The 23,958-nt window shown below is 47.0% G+C and overlaps 1 long non-coding RNA gene across 1 annotated transcript in view; it reads left to right on the plus strand.

Annotated features, from left to right (window-relative positions):
* The window catches only part of LOC138580737 (uncharacterized), an 84,116-nt gene that overhangs the window by 15,331 nt on the left and 44,827 nt on the right, over nt 1–23,958 (plus strand). The gene's annotated exons all lie outside the window — the stretch shown is intronic.

A 23,958-nucleotide genomic window follows, 5' to 3' on the forward strand; every position in this document is an offset into this window, starting at 1 on the left:
TTCAGGCGGTTGCGGGTAGTAACTGAGCATTTGCTACAATGAGCCTTTTTTACATGTTGAATTTCTACATCAAATATCTTATGGTTATGTGTAATCATTGCGACTTTGTTGGGTTCAAGATGTAATTGCTTTGCGCAAAAAATGCATTAGTAGAAAAAGGTCCCAATCATTCTGCCCCAACCATTATATAAGCAACTTCTCATTTTTACACACAAAATTACTGATGTTTAAAACGTTGTTGCTGGACCAAAGTATCCGATTCCTCTGGATATTGGTAGAAATAGAAGAATCAATATAAGAAATATTGCAAGAACAAAGTTTGTAGGACCAAGATAAAACACTGTGGTCACTAAGAGAGGTAAAAGTGATGGAATACCACTACAGGATTCCCTATAGGTCGGGTCCACAAAAACAAAATCCAGGCAGGAAAAGCTCTTCCCATTCGACCATTTGGGACTGAGCTTTTTAGTATTGTCATCTTTATAATTCAGAAATGAAAGATCAAATATTTGAAAGAGATTAACCCAATCAAGGGTCCTACACGTGGGGTGAAAATTAGTGGTTGGGTGATGACAGTAGGAGTCAAGGGGCTTCCGCCATCTGTCTTTGCCCTAACATATATATCACAAAATAGACAGTAGTTATTTTGTTAAAAAACTATTTATTCCTGGTTCTAAATCCCTAATGATAACTTTCTTGCCCTGTGTGTGAATATCTCATGCCCCCATAGTGTAGCACACCCGTGCCTAGTTGGCGATGATGTGCCGCCTACAAGGGGTGTAGAGATCCTTGCCCTCAACTCTCTCACTACTTTCCTCAATCTAGGTGATACGTGCACACTTCGTAGGGGTCGGTGTTTTTGTTTTTTTTATTGTTACCGCCTCCAGTCTGTGTGTCTTATAATTAAGAACTGCATTTTGGCCTGGTGGTCAAATCAACAGCAACTTTAAAAGCAATTTTCTATCAATCAGTGGGATGACTATGTACTAGTTTGATAGAATTAAAATGATGTGTTTTAGTTACTCGAGCCCTCTCCTCTAGCGTATGTAGGGTCTCGGAGTTGCGGTCATCGGCCTCTCAACTCTTAAAGTTAGTCAACCGGTTTCAGCGGTCCACATAAATAGCCACCTTTTTCAGGACGGAGAATCTTGTGTTCTCATTAACAATATGATTGCTTCAAATGTCTCCACATCTTGGAGGGTTTTAGGAGGTTCTTCAGGTTACCCCATGGGCATTTCTTGCTTACGTCCCGGTCCCTGTTGGGTTACAAAAATAGACAAAAGGGGATTGTAAGAAGGGAAATTCTTTATCGGTATTCAATGTGGGAAATACCATGCAAGTTGAGAATTGTTACCTGTGGAGGCACTTTCTATTCTCGGGTCGTTGCTGGGTACATCTTAACTCTCGGTGGCTTTCTGCATCAAAAACCTGTAAGAAGATGTTTTGGTATATCTTATCCTGTGCCAACTATTTTACAGATCGTGGCCAGTACTGTAATATACAGGTTGTTTTTTGTTATAATGTAATAAAATACCTGTGAGATAGGAGTTTCTCGTATCAGGCTCTGTGGGTACTGGGTCTAGGTGCTGGGTGCTCAATTTCGTCCAGTCCTCTTCATCACATGTAATGGGATATCTCTGTGGGGTAAAGACCAAGGTCAAAGCATTTAGTCCCTATGGTCTTAGGTACCAAGTGTGTAGATAACAGGCAATATTGGGCACAAGTCGAAAGCCCATATGGTTAAATAATTGCATTTTATACGTTGTGTGCTCTTTACACGGTGTATTTACAAAGTTTAGCTTAATGATGTTTACAAAAGCACAGACATGGTCATGTGCTGCTCGAGTGGTTCGAGTAGTGTGAAACTAGCTATGAGTGCCCCAACTGATACAAGTATGGCCTGGGGGGCGTTCTAGTTTCTTACCTGTGAGTGGTAGGTTTACTCTCTCAAAACCGGGCTGCCTGTGAAAAGGTCGCGCTAACGTCCACCAACTTGGAGCTCATTTTGATGACCAGTGGTCTTTCGTGTTCACGTGCAACAGACGGACTACAGGTTTTTTCAGGAATGATGGGAGTTGTAGTTGCCTGTGGAGTGCCATCTTAGTGCTCGTGTATGTCGGCCTTGGCCTTTTGCGGTCACCTGTGAACGGGGGACTACACGTGTTCCTCAGCTACACTGGGAATTGTATTTCACTGGGTGAATGAGCCGCACAAAGTCCCAAATTGTATTCAAAATTGTAATAGTCCTACGATAATGCACTGAAACAGATAGAGCCTTATGTAGCTAGATCGGGCTATTAATGACTGCAAGTGTATTTATGTAATTTATTTTTCTCAGAATACACACATGGGTGCCACTGCTGGATATGGATCTACTCTGTGCATATTGGGATATGTAGTCCACGGGACTCGAATGGAAAAATGTACCTACCAGACCATCTGATGTTCACTCTAATTGAATCATAAATAGGAAATGGCGACCTGCAGTGTACTGGTAGGTGCGCCAGTCTGTGAATGGCTAATTAATAGGGGGGGTTGGTGTCCCTTGATCTAATAGAGTGGCTGCTGATTTTCTTGACTGTGGCCAGTTGCGGTCACGTGTCGACGAGAAACTACAAATATTTCTCCACTGTGCTGGGAATAGTGGTTCTCTGTGTGGTTGAACCGCACATGATCCCAAAATGTATTCAAAGTTATACTAGTGTTGCATTAATGCACTAAAAAGGCGGAGCCTCATATAACTAACTAGGGCTGGTAGTAACTGCTAATGTTTTTGTATCGTTTGTTTTCCCTCTGAATTCTGAATATGGGTATGCCCAGTGCATGTTGAAATATGTAGTCCAATGCACTAGAAAAGGAAAAAGGGGGCCTGCCAGACCATCTAGTGATCTCTCTAATTGGATCATGGAAAAGCTTATGGCTGGTAATTGATGTAAAAGGCGACCTGCAGTGTGCTGGCAGGTACGCCAGTGCATTGCTGGCTAAATATTATATGGAATGAGTGTCCCTTGAGCTATTCAGGTAGCTGCTAATTCTCTTGTGTAAAAAACATCATTGCACAGCCAAAGTTTGCTAGCAAATTTCTTCATTCAAGCCGGTCTTGTGGCTTTGGAGTCTGAAAATCCACATTTGTTCTCTTTGTAATAGCAACGCTGCTATATTGCCTCCTCTTTTTGGTACCGTCACTTTCTCTAAAATAGTCCATGCTATTTCATTTTCTGAATGTCCCTTTCTCATATAGTGCTCCACTAGTGGGGCAGTGCATCGTTTTGTTCTGATGTTAGATCTGTGTTCACAGATACGGGTTTTGATTGTTCTTGTTGTCATACCGATATATCTCATATTGCATGGACAGAGAATTTGGTACAGCACATTAGTGGTGTTACAATTTGTGAAAGTCCTCTGTTCCCACGGGTATCTCCACCCGATATCTACTGTAGTGGTGCGTTTAGTTAGTCGACACACTGAGCAGTTTCCACAGGGGGCATGTCCCAACATTCTTGGTGTGTTCCAGAGAGTATTGGTCTCTGGAGGTTTTATTTCTTGATATGTGTGTATTAGGCTGTCCCTGAGGTTTTTCCTTCTTTTAATGGCGAAAATGGCACTGGTAGATTGTTGTCATCTACATTTAGTAGATACCAGGATTTTTTAATTTCTTTTTTGAGAAAGTTAACCACAGGTGAGTGGCTAAAGATTGCTGTAATGACATCAGGTCCCCTTTCTTTTTTTCTTTGTTGTGTAAGGGTCACTTCTCTGGGTATATTCCTTGCCCTTTTGCACGCCTGTCTTATGATTTTATTGGGATAATTCCTTTCTCTCAGGTTAGATGAAAGTGTTCTTGCCTGTACGTCATATTCCCTTTGGGTGGTGCAATTCCTCCTGAAGCGGAGGAATTGGCCGAATGGCAGGTTTTCTTTGAGGGTCCTTTGATGAAAATCCCCTTTTGTCTATTTTTATAACCCAACAGTGATCGGGACGTAAGCAAAAAATGCCTGTGGATAACCCGAAGAACCTCCCAAAACCCTCCAAGATGTGGAGACATTTGAAGCAATCATATTGTTAATGAGAACACAAGATTCTCCGTCCTGAAGAAGGCGGCTATTTATGTGGACCGCTGAAACTGGTTGACTAACTTTAAGAGTTGAGAGGCCGATGACCGCAACTCCGAGACCCTACATACGCTAGAGGAGAGGGCTCGAGTAACTAAAACACATCATTTTAATTCTATCAAACTAGTACATAGTCATCCCACTGATTGATAGAAAATTGCTTTTAAAGTTGCTGTTGTTTTGACCACCAGGCAAAAATGCAGTTCTTAATTATAAGACACACAGACTGGAGGCAGTAACAATAAAAAACAAATACACCGACCCCCACGAAGTGTGCACGTATCACCTAGATTGAGGAAAGTAGTGAGAGAGAAAATTAGTGGACCAACCCTGATCGAAAGCAGAATCATCTAATGAGGGAGCAATGATTGAAGCTAATTGTGGAGAGTTAAAGTCACCAGCCACTAGAAGACTACCATTTGGAAACATCTCAAACCATTAAGGCAATAAGCCTTTTTCTGGCGAAGTGTAGTCCCTTCTCCCTTTTCATGGTGGCCTGAAAAAAAAAAAAACAGGCAGCACGAGTTTGTTTGTGAGCGTAAAGAAAACCTGCGCTGAGTACTAATTAGCTATAATAATATTAATGGCGACCTGAACTGGTTTTGTAACTATTCCAAAAGGTGGATTGTATACATCTATAATCAACAGCGGAGGTACAGGAAAACCGGGAACAGTAAGAATTGTAGGCAAAATATATGGCGAGATAGGTGACTCAGAGTAGACTTTTAGGTCATAGGTTGTTCGTGCTCTTATTACTAGGCCTCCTACAGGGCGGCCACATTGTCCATGTCTCGCTGGCCAATGCAATATGACATAGCCATCAAGTATGAGATCTTTAGTAGTCCAAGTCTCTTGTAAGATGAAAACTCCACATGAGGCTATCAAGGCATTGCCCCGAGGATGGGCTAAGAATGCCACGAGCATTCCAACAAATCCATTTAAGCTCAGTTGCTGAATGCTGTCAATACCTATCCAAATTGAGATTGTCTGGAACCCAACGAGTAATCTCTCTTGCAGTTTTTAGAGGGGCCGTATGGATATTAAAGACAGCCCTTAGAATGGATTGTTCGGTGGCGTGATTCGATGCACTACTTTTGCTACACAAAGTTGGCTTAGTTGGCAGTACATCTGCCTGCACATCCACTTTGACTGTTTGTTTACGGCATCCAGTAAATTTAAATCCCAAATTGAAAAATGAGCCTATGCAGGTGCATTGGAGAGCCACTATTGCTGGGGAGGCACATTCAATCAGTGCCCAGTTAATAGCACTGTCAGCTCTGGGGATTTCAATAAGGGATATGTAATTAATGGCAATATATGTGAGACGCAGGATTTTACTCTACAGAGTTAGTGGTTGAGTGCGATTTGAGAAAACGGCTATCAACGCTGGGAGTAAGTTCTTCTAACGAAACCCATTTACCCACACGAAGAGGAGCTGCAGGTTCCCAATAGGTGCCTGGATTAAAAATACCATACAGCACTACGGAAAGAGCATTGGTAGAGGGGAAAAACATTCTTGGAGGTGACACCTCAAAGGCTTGCTGGTCAAAAGAGGCTGGTATCTGCGATGGTACATTAGAAGAAGCATAGGTATGAAACTGTGTGAGAGGGTCCTGCAATGATGGTGGGATAATCTCCTGATGTTTCTGGATGGTGTGCAATTGTGATGTATTCTGGGTTTTCTTTATAGCTGGTAGTTTGCTCAGGGCAGATCGGGTTGCTTTTGGGCCCTCCAATACTACTTGTCTGATAGAACCATCACCTTGTATCTTAGTTACGATAGTTTGGCCTGAGGTCAAGACAGGTACCTTTTGTACTATGGGGCCCAGCTTAGGCTTGACATTCCGATCTTGTCGGGAAGTAAGTCGACCATACTGGTTCTTCTTTTGTTGTTTTTCACATTGAATAACCGGGTGTCATGGATATCTCATTACATAATGCTTCCAAGGCATCATCTTCAGTCTCATCTATAATATTAACTACAGAAGTATTTTCCAAGGGAGGAGCCTCTCGCTGTCCATTAATGTTCTTTTGTTTAGTCAAAGTCAAAGCCTGGTTCTTTGCCTAAGACAGATCAGTAATATCCACCACTGATGATGAGTCCCATGTAATGCATTCTGCTGAAAGGTCAAGTTGATGAGTGGAAAAAGACTTTTAGGTTTTGTGGGTGACCGGGTTGGATATGTGCAGATCATCCCTGTTGTCAAGTATGATGTCCACCACTTTAGCTAAAATATGTTTCAGTTCACATTGTTCTACCGCCATGTTAGTACATAGTGTGAATAGCGCCTCTAGTTTGGCAGGTATAGAGTTAAAATGTGATGTAGAACAGGACTGTGCAACCTGGTAATGTATGGTATGGTAATGTTTATTTGTATAGCGCCTATATACAAGGCAAGTGTTTCAAAGCGCTTAAAGAGGGTGGGAACATGGGGAAAAAAACAACAGTTGTTCAGAGCCCTTGACATTTTGAGTGATAAGATTCTGCACAGGCGGAGTAAGTGCAAATAATACGGTTAACAGTTGAGGCACAGCAAATAAGTCTGACAACGATTCTGCAGTTTTTCAAGTGCAATTAGGAGTGAAGACGGGAATAGGGAGAATGATCTTCAGGCAAGATGCATTCTGATCGCGAAAGTGCATATACGGTTACAGGGCAGATGGAGTTGGAGGGGGACAAGTCCTGGGAGTAGAGTGGGTCCAAGTACAACCAGTTGGTGGAGACCGGGGTAAGTGCAGAGAGAGCAACTCTCTTGGGTCTTTGCTGGGAATCAAAAGAATAATTGTAGGAAAGAATGGATTCTGCCACCTCGCCCTCGTTGATGCTGCTAGATGAGCGTTCCAGATCTGGACTGCTAGAGCGATGCGTACCTATAATATAATTGTAACTATCGGATGAGGGGCCCAGGGATTTTCTCTTAAAATTAAAACAGAGATTAGGCAGTGAGACATTTTTGTCCAAATTGGTATCAGCACACAGATAACAACCAGGAGGACTTTCCTTAAACATTTTCTTTAGCTACAGTATACTCTTTCACATCTGCAGGTGCTGTTGTCACTGTCACGCTCACCTGATTCCCACGGAGGCGCAGGTCTGGCTTTGAGTGCTGATGCTTCTTCTATGGTGAAGCGCAGGACTCTGAAGATGGACTCACTGGCTCGCAGGAATATTCCTCTGTGCGTGAAAAGGGAGTATTACCTACTGACGGAATAATGCTCAAGCCTCCCACTCCCTTCCAGCCCTCCACGATACCCTTCCTCGATTCCCCGTGAAGTCTCACCTTAGGGTCTGGAAGGATGAGTTCTCCATCCTGCTTCTGATGCAGGGGCGCGTTGAAACCCAGTTACTTCACTGGATTGAGGTTTGATGGGAGTTCAAATAAGCTTGACTATTCAGGTAAGGCGCTGTAAGAGTTCTGTAGCAAGTTCAAAAGTTCAAGCCTTATAATAATGTTCATTGTCTTATTGCAGCAAGCGCTAATCGCTTATGTCTTTTTTCCCCTTAGGGGCCGGGGTTCGGAATGCCGGAGATATGGCGCCGACCCGAAGTGAAACGTGCAGTTCCAGTAAATGACAGGTAAGTTCTGGATGAGCTTTCGGGTAATGTCTTTGCATTCGCTCATTCAATGTCTTTGTCTTTTTTCCCCATACGGGCCGGGGTCCGGAATGCCAGAAGCGGCAGGACCCGAAATGAAATGGGAATGACCCAACAGGTAAGTCTTAGAAGGAAACTGAGCTTTTCCTATTCCCTTCCTTCTCTCACCTTGTGTTCTTGTCTTTTTCTCTCTAGGCTCTGGGAAGTGGCTGCGGATCCGGATGATCGCTGCTGAAGATGGAGGTGCCCAGGAAAGGTGAGTGAAATGCAGCGCTGCAGCGATCGAAGCGAAATGCTTTTAAAATGATGTCTTCCCTTTCAGGATCGTCGGTGTGAAGTCTCCGTGATGCAGCTTTAGCAGGTAAGGTCTTCTTTCTCTCCAATTCTCTCTTAGCAGGTGACCCAGGATGCTGACAGGCGTGGCTGAAGTCCAGATGCAGGAGCTGACACGGTGAGCGTCCAGCTGCGAGGAGCAGAACAACGCGAAGCGTGAGTTGCTGATCGGGCGTGGTTTAAATAGCTTTGGAAGAAGTTCCAGGTATGTATCCTTCCACCGATCAGGTATGTATCCTTCCCCGACCACACCCAGGGGAAAGTAGGTCCACAGGTAAAGTAGTTCCATTCAGGCCTCAAGAGGGCCTGGATGTAGCAGCATGGTCTGCATCAGGTAAGTGCACCTTAAAACACTTGAACACATGTCTAGCTTTATGAGCCTGGCGCCTAAGGCGCCAGGACAGGGGTCCAACATGAGCCTGGCGCCTAAGGCGCCAGGACTGTGTCCAAAGGGCCCCAGCTTGGGCCCGCTGGCACTTCCCTGGGGGAAATGATGCCTGCCTCTGGGGTTGCTGGGTCGGACCTGGCTCCTTGGAGGTAGGCATCATGACAGTACCCCCCCTCAAGGCCCCTCCCAAGGTTGTTCCCTCTGGGGGTTTTGGCTTGTTCTGAAATCTCCGGTGGAACCTTTGTATTAATCGAGGTGCGTGAACATGGTTACTAGGCTCCCACAATCTCTCCTGAGGTCCATATTCCTTCCAGTCAACAAGATAGAAGAGTTTGGACTTTAACACCTTGGAGTCTAAAATGTCTTTAACTTCGAATTCTAATTCCCCTTCAATTTGAACTGGGTCTGGAGGCTTGGACAGTCGGGTCCCTGGTTGTACTGGCTTCAAAAGTGATGCATGAAAAACTGGATGAATACGCATGTTAGACGGTAAATCCAGTTTAAAGGCTACGGGATTGATTATAGCCTTGATGGGATAAGGTCCTATGAATCTGGGATTGAAAGTTCGCGGGTCCTTGAGGGGTAAATGTTTCGTTGCTAGCCATACCTGATCTCCTACTTGGTAAGGAGGAGTTTTACTTCGGTGCAAATCAGCGTTTTCTTTATACTTTTTCTTGGCTTGCTGTAAATGAGTTGCAGCTTCTTTGAAGGCTTGGGTTATTGTGGAATGCAGATGATTTACTGCGGGCATTTCCAGGGTCAGAGGTGGATCTAGATCAGAGGTCCGAGGATGGTGACCATACAAAGTATAAAAAGGAGTTTGTCCGGTTCCAGAATGCACTGAATTGTTGTATGCATATTCTGCGATCCAAAGGATGTCTTTCCAATTTAACTCGGATTGGTGTAACATGCACCGAAGATATTGCTCGAGAGTCTGATTGGTTCTCTCGGTTTGTCCGTCGGTCTGGGGGTGGTGGCTGGTGGATAGCCGCACATCTATTTGTGCTAGTTGGCAACACTTCTTCCAAAAATGGGAGATAAATTGACTTCCACGATCCGAGACTAATATGGAAGGGAAACCATGTATGCGAACTATATTCTCCAGAAATTCCTTGGCCAAGGTGGAAGCTGAAGGCAAACCTTCTAAAGGGATAAAGTGGGCCATTTTGGAGAATAGATCCACAATTACAAGGATAGTGTTGTAACCAGCACAAGGAGGCAGGTCAGTTATAAAGTCCATTGACAAGGTGTGCCATGGTGCCGGTGGAATATCCAAGGGTTGAAGTAGGCCGGCTGGCCTTTTCTTTTGACCCTTGTTTTGGGCGCAAATTCCGCAAGACAAAACAAAAGACTTTATGTCTTTTCTCCAAGAAGGCCACCAGAAGTGGCGTTTGATTTTTTCCTCCATTTTAGCGATACCAGGGTGTCCTTCCATTAATGACTCATGATGATGGGCAATAACAAGTTCTTGCAATTCTTTACTAGGCAGAAACAACCGCTCCTGGAAGTAGGGCAAGTCATCCTTAACGGTGTAATGAGGACCCTTTTGACTCCATTCCAGTAAGGCTGAAGAGTCTAGAAGTTGTTTTACTTGCGTTTGGATGTCCTCAATAGTTTGCAATGAAGTTAGGCCTAAGATTCTTTGTTCTGGTATGATTGGCACAGGTTCTAAACTCGAATTGGGTTCTTCCATGCCAATCCGGGATAAGGCGTCCGCTTTACCATTCTTGCAGCCAGGGCGATAGGTAATTACAAAATCAAATTCCGCAAAGAATAGAGCCCCTCAGAGTTGTCGTGAAGATTGAGCCTTGGCCGTCTTTAAATACTGTAAATTTCTGTGGTCCGTAATTACGGTGATGGTGTGTCTTGCCCCGAGAAGGTAGTGACGCCAAGCCTTGAAAGCAGATTTAATAGCCAGTAACTCTTTGTCGGTAATTGCGTAGTTGATTTCAGGAGGAGAACATTTCCTGGACCAAAAGGCCACAGGGTGTAGTTGGTTAGTTTCTGGGTCTCTTTGTGACAGGACAGCTCCCATGGCCGAACTGGATGTGTCGGTTTCCACAATGTAAGGGAGATCTGGGTGCGGGTGCTTCGATATAAGTGCAGAGGTGAATTTGGTTTTCAGGTCCTGAAAGGCTTGTTCGGCCTCAAGAGTCCATTCAAAGCGTTTGTTTTTCTTTAGGAGAGCTGTGATGGGTTGGACTGTTCGGGAAAATTCCGGGATGAATCTTTGATAGAAATTGGCGAAGCCGAGCATGCTCTGAACTCCCTTCACCGAGCTAGGAGATGGCCATTTGAGGATGGCGTCCACCTTTCGCGAGTCCATTCGGACTCCTTGAGGTGTCAGGATAAATCTGAGAAACTCCACTTCTGTGGTATGAAAAACGCATTTTTCGAGATTTGTAAATAGTCTGTGCTGGCGCAATTTCTCAAGAACTGCCCTAACATGTTTTCTGTGATCGGATTCTGAAGAGGAGTACACCAGGATGTCGTCAATATAAACAATGACACAGACGTCGATAAGTTCCCGAAGAACATCATTCATAAAGTACTGAAAGGCGGCAGGTGCATTGCACAAACCGAAGGGCATCACCTGATATTCGAAGAGCCCAAATTTGGTGCGGAATGCAGTCTTCCACTCGTCGCCTTCTTTTATACGCACCAGGTGATAAGCTCCTCGGAGATCTAACTTGGTGTACACACAAGCGTCTTTCACCTGGTCGATAAGCTCAGGGATCAGGGGCAGAGGATAACGATTCTTAATTGTTATTTGATTTAGGGCGTGATAGTCTATACATGTTCTAAGGTCGCCCTCTTTTTTCGGCACGAAGAACAGAGCTGAGGAGACAGGAGACTTGGACGGGCGAATAAAACCATTGGCTAGGTACTGATCTAAATACTGACGCAAATGTAGGTTCTCAGGTTCCGTAAGAGCATAAATCCTACTACAAGGCAGTTGAGCATTGGGTACCAGATCGATTTGGCAATCGTAAGACCGATGGGGAGGTAACGTGTTAGCCTGTTCCTTCTGAAAAACGTCTTGGAATTCTTGGTATTCAGACGGTAGCTGTACAGGGGTGGAAGTTGCTGAGGCTAGACCCATAACTGGATTTCTAGGGTAACAAGTTGGTTCACAATCAGGAAAACCTATCTTCTTTGCTCGCCAGTCGATTCTGGGATTATGTGTTTCTAACCAAGGAATTCCAAGAATTACTTGAAATTGTGGGGCCTTGATCACATCAAACACGATTGCTTCCGGATGTCCATCCTGACCCACCAGTGTCATTTCAACAGTGGAATGCGTTACAGGCCCTGAGGCAATTTCGGTTCCATCTACTGTAGTAATGACATCTTGGCTTACTTTCGGGCGGAGAGGGAGCTTAATCCTGGAAGCCAATTCACAGTCTATGTAATTTCCAATAGCTCCACTGTCGATGTATGCTTTTATAGCATGCAACAGCTGAGGCTGTTTTGGGTCCACTAGCACCATTGGCATGACAAAATGCGAGGTCAAAGAGTTTGTTTTCAAGCTCGGCAAGCGGACCCCTACGCTTGTCGGGCTAGGTTGTTTCCCGAATCAGGTGTCAATAAATCGTTATCAGTGGCTCCAACCACCTTCTTCGGTGGTTTAACCGGACAATTTCGAAGAAAGTGACCGGAAGTCCCGCAATACAGGCAAAGTTGCATTTGCCGCCTTCTCTCTCGTTCCTTCTGTGTTAATGGTCCTTTAACACCGCCGATTTGCATAGGTTCGGATACGTCGGTACTCTTGGAGTTAGCGTGGGTTTTGATCGGTACTCGGGTTTCGTACTTGAACCGGTCTGCTTTTCTATTTTGAAGTCTGTGATCAAGTTGAACCACCAAGTCTATGTAGTCTGCGCAGACCTGGGGTGGATCTACTATCTGAGCTAGAACATCCTTAAGCTCTCCGCGCAGGCCTCGATGAAACAATGTGATCCTTTTGTTTTCTGGCCATCCAGTTTCCACAACCAGTCTATTAAAGGTGGCAAACTGATTACCTTGTCGTAAGGATAGCAGTTCGTTATCCAGGGCCTGTCCTTGAGAGTGTCGAGCAAACAATCTTTCCATGCTGGCCTGGAAACCCTGAAAATTCTGGAGAATGGGATCATCCTGATTTACCAATGGAATAGACCAATCGGCAGCACTGCCACTGAGGTAAGATAGTATAAAGGCTACCTTGGTCTGGTCGTTAGGGAAGGCCCCGGGTCTGCATAGAAAGTGTAAACGACATTGGTTCATGAAGACGGCATATTTCTTGGGATCCCCCGCAAAACGTTCAGGCAGGGCCAAAGGTATGTGTCCAGGTAGATTGATTTGTACCGGGTTATTCAAACCCATTGATGTGGAAGTATCTCCGGAATAAGGTAAAGGAGTGTGCCCTGCCTGGGCCTGCAATAACCTTTTGGCCAGGTCATCTGTTTTTTCCTTAGATAGGATCAGTTCTCTTTTGAGAGCGTTAGTCTCCTGGCGGGCTGAGTGCACTTCTGCCCGTAATTCCCCCAAAAGCTGGGCCAGCTGATCTGTCTCGGAAGTCTCCATAGCGCCCGGGTGGGAAATTATGGGTAGGCTTCGCGTTCTGTCACGCTCACCTGATTCCCACGGAGGCGCAGGCCTGGCTTCGAGTGCTGATGCTTCTTCTATGGTGAAGCGCAGGACTCTGAAAATGGACTCACTGGCTCGCAGGAATATTCCCCTGTGCGTGAAAAGGGAGTATTACCTACTGACGGAATAATGCTCAAGCCTCCCACTCCCTTCCAGCCCTCCACGATACCCTTCCTCGATTCTCTGTAAAGTCTCACCTTAGGGTCTGGAAGGATGAGTTCTCCATCCTGCTTCTGATGCAGGGGCGCGTTGAAACCCAGTTACTTCACTGGATTGAGGTTTGTCGGGAGTTCAAATAAGCTTGACTATTCAGGTAAGGCGCTGTAAGAGTTCTGTAGCAAGTTCAAAAGTTCAAGCCTTATAATAATGTTCATTGTCTTATTGCAGCAAGCGCTAATCGCTTATGTCTTTTTTCCCCTTAGGGGCCGGGGTTCGGAATGCCGGAGATATGGCGCCGACCCGAAGTGAAACGTGCAGTTCCAGTAAATGACAGGTAAGTTCTGGATGAGCGTTCGGGTAATGTCTTTGCATTCGCTCATTCAATGTCTTTGTCTTTTTTCCCCATAGGGGCCGGGGTCCGGAATGCCAGGAAGCAGCAGGACCCGAAATGAAATGGGAATGACCCAACAGGTAAGTCTTAGAAGGAAACTGAGCTTTTCCTATTCCCTTCCTTCTCTAACCTTGTGTTCTTGTCTTTTTCTCTCTAGGCTCTGGGAAGTGGCTGCGGATCCGGATGATCGCTGCTGAAGATGGAGGTGCCCAGGAAAGGTGAGTGAAATGCAGCGCTGCAGCGATCGAAGCGAAATGCTTTTAAAATGATGTCTTCCCTTTCAGGATCGTCGTTGTGAAGTCTCCGTGATGCAGCTTTAGCAGGTAAGGTCTTCTTTCTCTCCAATTCTCTCTTAGCAGGTGACCCAGGATGCTGACAGGCGTGGCTGAAGTCCAGATGCAGGAGCTGACACGGTGAGCGTCCAGCTGCGAGGAGCAGAACAACGCGAAGCGTGAGTTGCTGATCGGGCGTGGTTTAAATAGCTTTGGAAGAAGTTCCAGGTATGTATCCTTCCACCGATCAGGTATGTATCCTTCCCCGACCACACCCAGGGGAAAGTAGGTCCACAGGTAAAGTAGTTCCATTCAGGCCTCAAGAGGGCCTGGATGTAGCAGCATGGTCTGCATCAGGTAAGTGCACCTTAAAACACTTGAACACATGTCTAGCTTTATGAGCCTGGCGCCTAAGGTGCCAGGACAGGGGTCCAACATGAGCCTGGCGCCTAAGGCGCCAGGACTGTGTCCAAAGGGCCCCAGCTTGGGCCCGCTGGCACTTCCCTGGGGGAAATGATGCCTGCCTCTGGGGTTGATGGGTCGGACCTGGCTCCTTGGAGGTAGGCATCATGACAGTCACCTCATAAAAACCTATGATTTTGGGTTGAGACAGTGTGACAGTACCAATGGGTGTGCTTTTATTTTTAAGAACTGTCTTTCTTAGCACAGGGTATATCATTATCTCCATCCATATTTATTTTTTCAGGACTACGCACCCGTTTGCCCATTTTATGAGAGTTACTGCGGAGTCCGTTCCAAAGCAGGATTTTATTTTTCATATTCGTAGATGCCTGCGCCCAAAGCGGCACAGTATGCAAAGTCACAGGGGGTCATTACAAGGTTGGAGGTAATGGAAAAACAATGCCGGTAAGGGATTACCGGCACTGCATACCGCTACGGCTATTCCGACCCAACAAGCCGCTGTTAGCGCCACCGCTGATAGCGTGCTCCCCCGTACTGTCATGCGTGCAGGCACGTGGCCCTCGGGCCCGGCAATAGCGGGATGGCGCTAACAGGAGGACATCACAAGTCAGGCGGACATGCAAATACCAGCATCATGAAGGCGGTTATGAGGCGTACCGGGATGCCGGCAAAACCGGCATCGCAAACCACCCGCAAACAGCAATGTCCAGGTGCACACAATCAGCACAGGTGGTGGCAATGGAGTCTGGGCCAGCACAAAATGAGCACACCCACACACCACACCCCTCACCACACCAAAATGATTCCACTTGTAGTAGCAATACTCGGGCTGGAGGACATGCTTGCATTTCTACACCAGCAACAACAACAGTCTCACCTGTGCCACAGAGGAGACGCAGGAGGAGAAGGAGGGTGAGACAGACCCAGCAAGCCCCACCAGTGCAGCCAGTGGTACCACGCAGGCAGCCCCCAATACCTCGCATCAGAGCTAGTCCATCAACCTAACCCCTGAGCAGATCCACACCCTGTACCGTCTGGTCCGGGACACCATCACCACCATTGTGGACATGATACATGACGACATCGTCAGCCTGATTGAAATACGCACCACCATCTCACCTCTACTCAAGGTAGTGTCTGTGCTCCACTTCCTGCCCACAGGCACCTACCAGCACACAGTGGGGCACATGCATGGCATATCACAACCCTTATTTTCTCGCATGCTGAACCAAGTGCTGGATGCCCTCCTGAAGCACACAAGGGACTACATATCCCTACCACGGACTCCCCAGGAGATCTTTGACACAAAAGTTGGTTTCCATGCACTGGCAGGCATGCCAGATTGTATTGGTGCACTTGACTGCACCCATGTGGAATTCGTGGTCCCTCATGCAACAGAGGTGGTGTACCGCAATCGTAAACTATATCACTCAATCAATGTACAGATGTTATGTGACTCCAGCAAGATCATCACACATTGTTGTGCCCGATTTCCCGGATCAACTCATGACTCAATGGTTCTGCGCAACTCCACGCTACCACGCTACATGGAGCGACATGCAGGACGACGTGCCTGGCTGCGTGGTAAGGAGCATGACAGGCACATGGCAGTGAAATGGGGGGGAGAGATGCACACACCACCATGGTGTCATTGTTGTGGTGACAGCACAATGTGCACATCCCAAAACACTGTGCCCCAAAGCATCCCAAACTGAATCTGACTTCCAATTCCGATAGCAATTAAGTAAGCTGCACACCTATAACAACATGCTAAACTTAAAACCACCCCACATCCCACAACACGTGTACCACCCATCATCGGACCTCACACTCCGTAACACAATCCAGCAACATGCTGTGAGTATTCACAATGTAAATTTCTGCAGCAAATCACTACACAGGACAAGAATCCATGAGAGTGCACATAACAAAACCATCAAGGGAATCCACTGCTTGTCACAGGGCCACCACCACAGTAGTGCAGCATGTCACCATGGAAATAATCGGCGTTGAATGCCAAATAATGGAGAGACTACTGCCAACGATGCCAGTCAGAAATTCTTACAGAACACTACACATCACATATATATCACAAACACAGCAGTATTCGTCCACAATGCATGAGCAACATCAAGGCAGTGTACACTGTGTATCATCTTGAAGGTGCAATGCACACCATAAGACCATGGCACAGCACACATTGAGGGAATGAAAAATGTGTGCATACAACCAGGGACATGTGCATGTGACCAACAAATATCTGCAGGCATGTGTGATAAGTACAGCTGTCCATCATGAATCGACTAACACATACCTTATTTTGCTCCCATGCAGGTGATAGTGGATATCCCTTGAAGCCATGGCTCCTCACCCCTGTCCGAAACCCACAGAACAGGCACGAGGAGGACTACAATCGTTCCTGTATCCGTGTGGTCATGGAGCTGACCTTTGGCCTGTTGAAGGCACGTTTTCGCTGCCTTAGCCGGTCGGGTGGGGCCCTCCTCTACATGCATGAGAAGGTGGCCAAGATCATCATGGCATGTGTGATGCTGCACAACATGTGTATCCGACGGAACGTGCCCCTGCCCCCTGACATTGAACTGCAACCACCAGGTGATGATGAAGGGGATGAAGAAAATGTGGTCGCACACCATCGCGGTGCTGATGCACAGGAGGGAAATGCTGTGTGCCAGTCTGTGATTGGACAATATTTCTAAGACACATGGGTGCATAGGGTGAAATGAACGTGGGACAGAGGGCACTGGGTGTGGGGGTACATGTACACTATGCACTGTATAGCAATAAATGACACACATGCAATAAGTATTGTCCACTCAAGTATTTTGTCTGCCACATAACGTGTGTATTAAACTGTTAAAGTGCTCAAACCCTCCACCACAAACACACCCTCTCCCCCTCCTATTCCCCCCACAACTCCCCCACACACCCTCTCCCCTTCCCCATGCCCCCACAACTCCCCCACACACCCTCACCCCCCTCCCCATCCCCCACAACTCCCCCACACATGGTATCCAAGCAAATGCTGGAGGTGTCTGTGTCTATTGCCTTCATCAGGCTGCCCCATCTGCATTGGTCCACTCCCCAAACCTGGTGGCGTCATGTCCGATCGACGCAAGGTGCGCGCTGACCGGCGAAGGGGGCTGGTTTGAGTGGAGCTGCAAGATGATGCGGTACCCGCCTGTTCCAGTCTGGGGGCAGTACGCTCTGACTCCATGGAATCCGCTATGCGGGAAAGCACCTGCCTCAGAGCAGACACCTCCTTGCAGATCCGTGTGGTACTGGCCTCAATTGCCTGTCTCAGGGAGGCAGTGTTGACCCGCCCCTCCTGCCTTGCCTGGGCACTGTCGGACACAAACTGCCTGACAAGGGCAGTGAGCCCCTCCTGGCGCTGCACCGAATGTTCCATTAGCGGCACCCCACCCCAGACACCGGTGGAGGTGGATGCTGGGTGCTGCGTGTGTGAGATTTGCAGAGTCATATGGCAACTCCGTGGGGCTCATGCTCCCTTGGCCTGGCTCCCCTCCAGACAGCTCCTGTGTACTGTCATAGGTGGAGTACAAAGGTGTGACCTGGGGTTTTGGTGGGGGACTGGGTGTGACAGGTAAGTCAGAAGAGTCATCCTCCACAGGGACACACACGTGACCCTGGCTCTGTGCATCGTTGTCTGTCTGGGGTGCCGTGGCTGCCGCCTCCCCAGCAGAGCTGTTTGCAGCTGATTGGGCCCAATCGGCCACTGTCTCTTGTGCAGGGGCCACAGTTGTTGTGGGGACTGTAGCAGTGGCCCTTAGCGGCACCAGTGCCGTGGCATCCTGCGATTTCTGGGCCTTCTGTGCCTGTCGTGGCTTGGCTGGCCCTTTCGATGTCTTCCCCGCACCTGGGCCACTTCCGGGGAGTTGTTGCCTGTGCGGCCGAGTCCCGGGCCTAGCTGTCAGGATCAGAGCCTATGGGGGACCGAGAGAGGGACGGCATCAGTGATGGTTCTACATGCAACATGCATACATTGTTATTATTGCTGTTGTACACATTAGAGGGGATTAGCTATTGGAGTTTTGACTATCACGTTGCTTGCTATATGGGTGGAGCATGCAGGCATCCGTCAGGGTCACACATGTTGGAGCTGGCGTATGCTGTGTTACATGCATTTCTATTGTGGACTGCGTGCAGTGTGACTAATGCCGTTTTCATATTTGTGTGGTGTGTCTCAGATATGGCATTGCCATGCTGCATGCATGTGGATGTGTCAGTGCTGAGGACGGCAACTAGGCAGGGATGTGTCCATGTGTATGTAATGGGCCATGGATTGCTTCCTGGGACGGACAAATTGGTGGACTATCATCATACTTTGCATTACAGTGTTTTCTTAGGACACTCACCTCCATCCGCCGATGAGGTGGCTCCACGTTCCATCTCGCCAACACCTTCTATTGCCTCGATGCCAATAGTGCTGGCACAGATTTCCTCCCATCGTCTTAGCTTGATAGGGGAGCTGGGACCACCGCCAGTAGCCAGGCCCTGGCTCCGGTTGGCCGACATTATGTTCCTGACTATCAGGCGCAGGTCGTCCCACCATTTGCGCACGTGCTTGACTGTGCGGGGGAGGGGTGTTCCCTACAGCACTGACTTTTTGGGCAAGTTGCCAGATCTCCTTCTTCTTTACCTGTGCCTCTCTCTTGAGGTTGTTGGCAAACACAACCTCTGCATTATCTGCCAATGTCTCGGCAAGTATTGTCAACTCGTCCTCCATAAAGCGCTCTTTGCACTGCCGGGATGCGCCTTTTTTTATTGCCTTAGGCATGATGGTGATGGTCTTTTTCTGCAGTTGGAAATAGGCTCCAGGTCCTGTGTAGTGAGGATGGCAATGGATTGTATTTTTCAACATGGCCGCCGTGCTCTTTCCCGTTCCGACGCGATGACGCTACTTCCGGTTCCGCTTATTAGCTAATAGCGGTGCCCGCTAATGCCGTATCCATTGATGCCGGTCAAGTTATTTAGGGGAGAACGGTGACGGTAGTGCTGTATGCGCTTTCCATGATGCCGCTAAGAGGCTTTTTTGGGAGTTTAGCGGCATGCCGGTACCGTTGATACCGGCATGCCGCTACGCTTGTGTACGCAAACTCGTAATAGCCCACTATTAGCGGGCTCTTACCTACACGGACACAGTATTTGCTCCATGCCTGTATAAACTGTTTTTTACTTCCAACCTCGTAATGACCCGCACAGTGTCACTTACCCACTGAGGGGAACAAACCAGCCTCCTATATTAGTGGGTGATAATTTCTCTGTTAGTAAATCCGGCCCATCGAACAGGGTGTCCTGGAGTCAGGGTGTGCAAAAGACGGGAGGAATTAACCGCCCAGCCACAGCCTGTCCTAGAATGCTAACAGCCTGGTCGGACGAACCGCCCACGTCACACCCCAAACACCAGAAACACTCCCTCTCACTCCGCGAGATATGTGGTAGATGTAGGGACTGTAGGCTCTTCCTCTTAGCTGATGGATAGAAATAGAAGAACTATTGCGCTGCAGGTCGGGATCAACCTCACCAGTCTCTCCAGTTCAGAAACACCACCCCTCACACTGCTTCATAATACAATCCTGTGAAGAGTTTACAGATGTATCAATTTGTTCTATTTGACTTGTGATTAGTATGCCCCGACCCTGCTCTTTTATGTGCATTCTGCCGCTTGTAGCCTGACTTTTCTATGGAAAAGCAAAACTGCAAGTATCTGCATGCAAAAAACGAATGGTAGGATGCACCACTCGCTCCCCATAAGGCGGATTGTTGGATACTTTAGGTTATGTTATTGGGTTGTATACCAAACAGCTTCACACGCGCCGTCATTTTAATTGTGCTGTGCAAAATGATCTGCAAATAGTAAAGACAGCTCAAGATGCCCAATTTCACCCATGTGCAACCCACCCAATCCAGATTTTTTTCGATTTCCTGCAATTCTGCATTCAGAATGGCTTAAAAATAAAGTATAGTTCAAAGACATTGGACCACTCCCTCACCCACTCTGCTGAGGGACTGAACCCTGCCGATTCGAGAACCGCTCCTCTAACCTAGCCAAATTAATCGGCCAATAATAGAATCAGGGCAATTATCAATACAAGGCCCAAACCTTCTAACGCCATACACAAGGTCAGAAGGCCTTTGAAGCAGCCAAAATGTGACAGGAATCACTCTACTGGGCACCCAAATAAATGATACACTGAAAGGCAGTGAGTCCGTCAGACCTGCCTTAATGCCCAAACTGAAAATTTAAGCTGACTATACCCCATTTTTGAACCCAAGATTATCCAGCCTTCCTTTTAACAAGATAAGCTAACTGTCTGCAGCTCATATTGAGAAGGGTCGAAAAGACTGGTTTATGCGGAGAACTCACAAGGAGCACATTCTCAGCCCAAGAAGGATCAATCCTTGCACGTATGCAGTGACCCTGATGTATCCCCTCTACCCCCACGTAGAGTTAGACCTCTGTATTACATGCACCTGCATCCACTTTGTTTATACTTTCTCTTATAGCTAAACTGCATTTTAACATTAACTGATTACAAGACTGTTAATTACACTGTGCAGGGAACACACTGGCAGCCAGGCGTGTCTCAAATGAACAGCAGTATTACATAGCATAGAGCTCATAGCACACCTCCAGCATCACCTGTCCCACAAAACCAACGGGACTCTAGCAGTGTGAGCTTCCCCCTTCAAGCCCTGTCAGTGATAAAGAACCCAAGGAACGCAAGCTTCCTCCAGAAGGACATTCCTAGTGCGTTGTGGCCCATCACTGCCTTGCTGGACATATAGTGAATCAGGAGGGTAGGCTTTGCTCGAACAGCACCCTTTCAATGGCTACAGAACACCAGCAGTGCGACCGTCCTCCGGAAGTACGCTGTCAGTGCAATAGGACTTTAGCTGCGTGAGCTTCCCCCAGCTTCACAGCATCTCCAGAAGGGTGGTGCTCTTTCAATACTGTATTCTTTCAGCAGTGTGGGTGCCCTGCACAAGTACCCTCTCAGTGCTATAATATCTTAGAAGGACCTTGGCAATGATATAGGATTTCACTGAAAGGACCTTTTGACACGTGTAGCCCCTAGATCACTGACTGAGCATTGCCACATGAAGGAAGCCAGAAATATACTGGTATGTTGGTTGAGGGAAGAGGAGAGGGGTGGGGCCCCTTCCAAGTGCTTTTTCTGACTAAAATAAGGGCAAGCTGCTCACATTAGCATCACCAGAGAACAATACGGGTTCCAATTAGCCTAATGCAAACAGTGTAGGAAGCGTCTTCGACCTGTCCATGAAGTGCAGCTTGCAGGAGGTGAGGGGTGGTAGGGGATGAATAAGACAGTGCGAGATGAGATGTATGGGTTCTTGTGTGGCTGCTGAGTTGTTTTTTTTTTAGCAACTTCAATAAAAAAGCTATTCCCCCAGCAGTGGTCAACATGTAGTCAGTAGCCTACATCAAGGTAGGAATGTTTATGCTTTGTATATGCCCAAATTCCCAGTGACCCAGGAGGCCCAAAGGGAATTTTTCTGGTCTTTTGTGGTATTTAAAAAGTGGAATGAGATACATAAGTGTGTGCCTACAGCCGTTTATGTCTGTAGCTCACTGCACTAAGGCAAAGACTTCAGACATCTCTGTTTCACCTCATCATCACAGATATAAATCCTGGCAGGTCTACTCAGCCCTTCATCCTTCAGAAGTTGATTAAATGAGTCTCATTGAGTTGGTTAAAACACATCTGTTATCTCCTATATGCCCCACCAGGGCGAATGTGCACTGTATTATTACAGCTGTTATTTTTTATAAAGAGCATATTGAAACACTCTTATTAGGTACCAACAGCGAAGCTATTCTGCCTAATGTTATAAAGTGCTCTCTTCCCTTCCACTGGATGTGGAAAACCATTTTTCCATTGGAGTCAATGGTAAAATCAAACCTACCATATACAACTCTACCGAACTCTCTCAAGTCCACTCTTCGTAGAGCGAAAAGGGAATTCTACCTAACCCTCATTGACTCTCCCTCCAACCATCCTCGTTGGTTACAGGGCAGCTTAAACTCACTACTCACTCCTCCTACGTCTATGACAATCACCTCCACTCTTACAGCTAATGACCTAGCTGAATATCTTGCTGAAAACATTTCCAAAATTAGAGACTCTTTCCTGACCTTCCTCACACTCTGTCCGCCTACATTTTACACTCCGCCTACACTACCATCATCCTCTGTCTCCATCTCCCACTTTAGTCACAATAATACTGACAAAGTGCTATCTCTACTGATGATGGCTAACCCCTCTTGTGCCCCATCAGACCCTCTTGCTCCTCAGCTAGTCAAGCCTATGGCCCCTTTCGTGGCCTCTCACTTCGCTGAACTCTTCAACCTGTCCTTCGACTCTGCTGCTTTCCCTCTGTTTTCAAAACAGCCACAGTCATCCCTCTCCTAAAAAAGCAAGGGGCTGACTCGAACCTACCGGCTAACGTTCGCCCCGTGTCTCTCCTTCCGCACTACTCTAAAGTGCTCAAAAGGGTTGTGTTCAACTATCTTACCAATTTCTTAGACATGCGCAACCTTCGAGAGCCCCTGCAAGCAGGTTTCCACTCCTGTAACTCCGAGGAAATTGCTCCCATGAATGTGTCCAACTTCATCGCCTTTGCTAAGCACTCCAACCTATCCTCTATCCTAATTCTTTTTGACCTGCCTGCTGCCTTTGACACTGTCAATCACTCTGATCTCCTTAATACTCTCTTTTGTCTTGAGATTCGCGATCAAGCCCTTGCATGAATTGAATCCTACCTTGCACCTTGCCAAATCTGTCTCCTGGAGCAACAACACCTCTCACCTCACTCCTCTAACTGTCGGTGTTCCACAAGGCTCTGTCTTGTGTCCGCTCCTCTTTACAGTCTACACCTGTGACCTTGGGGGCCTAATCTCCTCCTTTGGGTTCTCGCACCAACTCTTCGTGGACGACATCCAAATCTTCTTCTCTTTTCTAGAAATCTCCTCTGATCTCTCAACATTTCCAACTGTCTCGCTGCCATTAAATATTGAATGGCTTCTCACTCTCTGATGTTAAACTCCACCAAAACAGAAGTGCTCTTCTTCCCTGCCAAAAGCTCTCTCTCATCTCTTCCTCTGCCTATCCAGTTCCCACTTGACATTCTCCTGTACTCCTCTTCAGCTAGAAATTTCTGCCTCATCTATGACCCTTCTCACACCTTCGCTACTTTCATCTTCAAAACTGGAACAGCAGTTTGACTCAACCTCTTAAATATTAGGAAAATCAGGCACCGCCTTCCTTTCAACACCACCAAGCATCTCTTAACCACCTGTGTCTTCTCTAAACTGGACTACTGCGCCAGCATCCTCTTTGGTCTCCCCAAATGTCCTCTCGACAAGATCATTAACTTCATTACAGGACTCTCTTAGAACTCCCTCACTTCACACCTACTTCCTTGTACCTTCAACAGGCTGGATGTCTGAATATGCAAAACAGGGCCAGATTTAAATGTCTTCTCCTGGTTCACAGATCTATCCACAGTAAGGAACCACTGTATCTATCCTCTAGCCAACTCTACAAGCCTTCTCGTAATCTCTGCTCTGCCTCCTCGAATACGTTTGTGGCTGCTCGCCCTCC

The sequence above is a fragment of the Ambystoma mexicanum genome, chromosome 3p (assembly GCF_040938575.1).
Source record: "Ambystoma mexicanum isolate Mex_15411 chromosome 3p, UKY_AmexF1_1, whole genome shotgun sequence".
Classification (NCBI taxonomy): Eukaryota; Metazoa; Chordata; class Amphibia; order Caudata; family Ambystomatidae; genus Ambystoma; species Ambystoma mexicanum.